General features: G+C 45.1%; 1 protein-coding gene across 1 annotated transcript in view; it reads right to left on the reverse strand.

The window, feature by feature from the left end:
- The window catches only part of Cep83 (centrosomal protein 83), a 160909-nt gene extending 158355 nt beyond the window's left edge, over window positions 1-2554 (reverse strand). The window contains exon 1 of the mRNA XM_023718047.1: window positions 2129-2554. The gene's annotated coding sequence lies outside the window, so the exon portion shown is untranslated. The remainder of the gene's footprint in view (window positions 1-2128) is intronic.
- Window positions 2555-4621: the final 2067 nt, after the last annotated feature.

Consider the following 4621-nt stretch of genomic DNA (forward strand, 5'->3'; position numbering starts at 1 on the left):
TTGTGCTTGCCAGGCAAGTGTTTATTCCACTAAGCTATCTCCCCTGCCTGTCATAGCAGTCATAGTGGGGGAAATATCTACACAAAACAATTGTTTTCTATTAAGATAAGCTTGGAAAGGCAGGTGAGATTTGGAAGAGTTCACCAAAAGTTGAGAACTTCAGCTACGAGGACATTTCCTAATCTCTCTCTCTCTCTCTCCTCAAAGTACCATGCAGGTTAAATAATGTAAGAAAATTATTTGCTGAGACTAACACAGTATGTATGACAAAATTCAAATCAAATTCACTTACTTTAGGTAGAGATAGTGCCCAGAAAGTAAAAAAAAAAATCTGACAGTTCACTAATTTTTCAGTTAATTCACTTTAAACTTCTTGAACTTCCTGTAATAAAATACTAATTTCTAATTACTAAGGATTTTACCACACAAGTCATTCTACATTTTCTTCCTTCTCAGTCTCACTTTCTCAATATTTTCTTACTTCAACATCAGCAAATGAGAGGGTTAAGAGTGTGTAACTAAATAAAATCTATTGATTTTAGCAATGGTGGCAGACCTATGGCACATGTGTTACTATATTTTTCTTTTAAGGCAAAAGATCTTAATGTGCAAATTGTTCTTTCTAAACTAAACTCTCAGCATTCAAGTTTAACTGCAGTACCAGCACTTCCCAATGGGCAAGTGGGTTTTGGGTTGCAGTTCAGACAATGGGTCTCTAAAAGGTTCACCATCATCTAAAAGGTATGATACAAACTTAAGGTCCAAATTCCCTTTACTAATAATAGTTCGATTTCAAAAAGGTCATTTGTATCACTATGTCTCAACTCTTCTCACATACTTACTTGAAAGATTATTGCACTGAAAAAGTAATTCAAAAACTGCCCTGAAACCTTAACAATTTGCCAATATAAACTGTATCATTTGGGGTTCAATGAGTGGTGAAAAATCACTGTGCCTGGCTATAGGGGGATAGGGGGCATAAGGCATGGAAAAAAAGGAATTAAGATGTGTTATCTACAAGTACCAACTGCACATAAGACATGTAAACATTACATACTGCAAATATGTACTAACAAAAACTTTTTAAAAAATCTTTAAAACTTGCAAATAAGCAATGTTTTAAGCTCCCAAAGGCTGTAATTCTAAATAGCTATGATGCTGCTATTTCTTAAAACTACTCCCAAAGATTGTCTATGTACTTTGGTTAGAAAAAGAAAATCCTCAAAAAGAAATACCCAGCATACTCTGCCCTAAATAGCCTAAATTAGCAACTCAAATCCATATGAAACTCTTGAGTGTTCTGTGTAACACTGAAATATAAAACATCCTGACAGTTCTAAACAAAATGTGTTTGAAACAAAACCTGACTACAAACGGTGAATTATTAACTAACCAATAAGCTAATCTCATTAATTTAGAAAATTGTGAACCCAGGTAATTGTAGGATAGACACTTTTAATTATATTCTACAGGAATACTGAATTGTTTACAGTGGTGTTGCTTGGTAACAAAAGGACTCCTTTAACAACGTACTCAGTTGTAAACCTTTTCCAGTACTTTGCACTGTCTGAACATATTAAGAATGCACAAATTCAAAAATCAGAACAAGTTCTCATAAGCTTTGATCTCCTTATCGGTCAGATTTGAAATGGCTCCATCATGCAAGTACAACAATAAAAGGCTTTTAAACTACTTGGCAAAGAGTATTTTTAAGAGCAAAATGTCTACATATTCTGGTCCAAAGCTGAACACTAGGATTTCCCAAAGCATCCGCTCAAGCCCAAGATACACTAACATATTTCAGACGTGATCTCAATAATATCAGCAAACATCACTGCTAAAACTGTCTTCACGGAGAAGGAAAAGGCCGGCACTGCGTTCTCGCCACAAGTTGAGCTGCAGGTGCCACCCATCCAGCCCCTTCCTCAGCCGGCTACACCCCGCAACTCCCAAGTGAATCAAAAGCCTGCACTCGGACTTCCACGCGCCCGTCCCTGGCCCCACCACACGCTCCGACGGCCTCGCGAGGAAAGGAGCGGGCGTGGAGGGGCCTCGAGGGGGCTCAGGGGTCTGGGAGGCTGAGTCCCCCCACACGCAGGAGTCAGCGTCCCCCAAAGAGGTTACCTACCAGACTCACTCACACGCGGTCCCCGCAAGGCGCGCGCGCGCAACTTAGCAGAGACCGGCGTCCTGGGCGCCCTCGCCACCGGGGACACCTCCGCGGTTCCAACCACCGACAGCCACTCCGCTCCGCTCCCGGAGGCATTGGGGCTGCGGGACGCGGTCCCCAGCCGGGGTGTCGCCCAGCCTGCCACGCCCGGCGAGGTCCCGGCGGCCGGGGCTTGCCCAGGGGTAGGGGGGCGGCGCGGGACCCTCGGGCTCGGGACCGCGGCTCGCACTGAGCTACCCCGGCGGGAGCTCCGAGGAGGAGCGGACGGCAGCCTCCTCCTCGCCTCCCCGGCGAGCCGGTCTTCCGGGAGTACCGGCCCAGCTACGGCGCTGACAGCAGCCGAGCGCGCCCTCGGTCCGCGGCCTGTCAGTCACCTCAGCGCCCGGAGCGCACTGGTCTGAGACTCGGCGGCGCGCGAGGCAGGAAGTCCCGCCCCGGCGTGACGTCACCGAGCCGCGCGCGCGCGAGCCGCCGCTGGAGCCGTCGGAGCTGGAGGGAAGCGGACTGCCGCGGCGGGAAGGTTACTGGCCACTGTGAGGGCGGCCGGCGAGGGCGGCCTCCCGAGGCCACTGGAGAACCGCAGAAAGTGCCCCGAGCCCCGGGAAGTCCTCGCCGCACGGAAGGGGAGCGACGCGCCTCGGCAAGAAGCCGTTTTCCGCGCGAAGCGTCTCCTTCCGCCTGCCACGCGTCCCGCGCTCCTCCTCTCCGGGCTTCCGGGCTGGTGGCGCCGCCGCTCCTGCCCTCCTGCCATCCGGGGGTCAGAGTAGGCGTGGTTTCCAGCTCCCGAGCTCGTCTGCTACCCGCGCCGGCCCTGGGGCATCAATCCTCAAATGGGTGCCAGGTTCAATTTGTCAAGAAGAGCTCGCGGTCAGGGCCAAGACCTTGGGAGGGAATCCCTCCCGCTCCACGTCTCGGGGCCTGCGGGGTAACTGCTTGTGTTCGGGCGGTAGCGGGGGAAGGCCACCAGTTTGCTCTATTATTTGTAACCAAGGGATGGAATATTGAAAGATAACGTCCTTTCAGGATAGGTGGTAAGAGGAATTGCCACCTTCTCTTCCTCCACGTTTGTTCCTTAGTTTGTGTTTGGATTTCGATTTTTTTTTTTTTTTTTTTTGTACTGAGAATGGAACTCAAGGCCTTGCACCTCTTAGGCAGGCTCTGCGCCGCTCAGTTCTCTGTCCAGGATTTTGATTTTCACTGTGTTTCACCATTTTATCAGCCAATGTAAGCACATGAAATGTGGTGCTTTGCTGAAATGAGAGAAAGGACCACCAGAAAAGATAGTGTTACTAGATGGATTTTGTAAATGAGATGTGAGAGGTACACAACGAACAAAATGATGTCCAAAAACAAATTGATGCGTGTGTATTTACTGTTAATGATGAGCTCACATCTGACAAGCACGTAGTAGTTCTGGAGCACTTTTCTAGATTATTTGCACTGCTGCAGCTCCGTCGAATAAGTACATTATTTCTATATCTTAAGTTTCACGGGCCAACACTTAATGCATTGATGCCAGACAACTTGAGAAGTCTGGTAGTAATCAGTAAACGCTACCTTGTAAATCCATGATCCGTGAGATTGTTGGCAAGATGACTGAACTGAAAAGATGCTTTACATCTGGGTTTGTTTTTTTTGTTTGTTTTTTTTGTTTGTTTTGTTTTGTTTTGTTTTGTTTTTTGCTTCTGTTTAGTTTTTGGTGGGACCGGGAATTGAACTCAGGCCTTGGCACTTGCCAGGCAAGCCCTTATTCTACTGAGCTATCTCCCCAGCTGTCTCATTTTCTCACACCGGAATGAATGCTAGATGACTTGGAGAATGAAACTATAAAGCAGGGAGAACATAAAGGCGAATGCCTTTGTACTATTGAGGTTACCTTTCCAAGTATATACTTTTTTTTTTCTTCCAAGTATATACTTTTGAAGCCTTTTCCAAATATGAAGACTAGAAACTAAAAGGGAAAAGAACAGTAAAATTGAACCGCGTGAAAATTTTTGCATTGAAATTGAAAACTGCATCATTTGCAAAAAAACCAAATTCTTAGTATACAAGCAGTTCATAGAAAATCAGTTAAAAATTTACCCCAAATAATAATTCCTAAGCCAAGAAAAATATCCAATTAATAAAAGGTACACAGCTTCCAAATACCTATTTTTTGTCTATCGTTGATGTGGGAATACAATTCCTACAATGCAGTATAAAGATTAAACTGGTATAACTTTGTTTACCAGAATTTAAAATATGCATTAGTTTTTGCCCCACAAATCTCGTTTCTTAGGTACTAAGGAAAAGGGAAATGATTCACAATGATATTGTTTGCCATAACATTTTATACAATATATGAATACGCCTAGAAATCCCATCACTAGAACACAAAATTATGGTGCCTGCGTATAATGGAATGTTCAGCCCATTAAAAACAATGTTGGAAATTTCATTTACATAAAAATA

Source organism: Octodon degus, unplaced genomic scaffold (assembly GCF_000260255.1).
Source record: "Octodon degus isolate 3935 unplaced genomic scaffold, OctDeg1.0 scaffold00004, whole genome shotgun sequence".
Lineage (NCBI taxonomy): Eukaryota > Metazoa > Chordata > Mammalia > Rodentia > Octodontidae > Octodon > Octodon degus.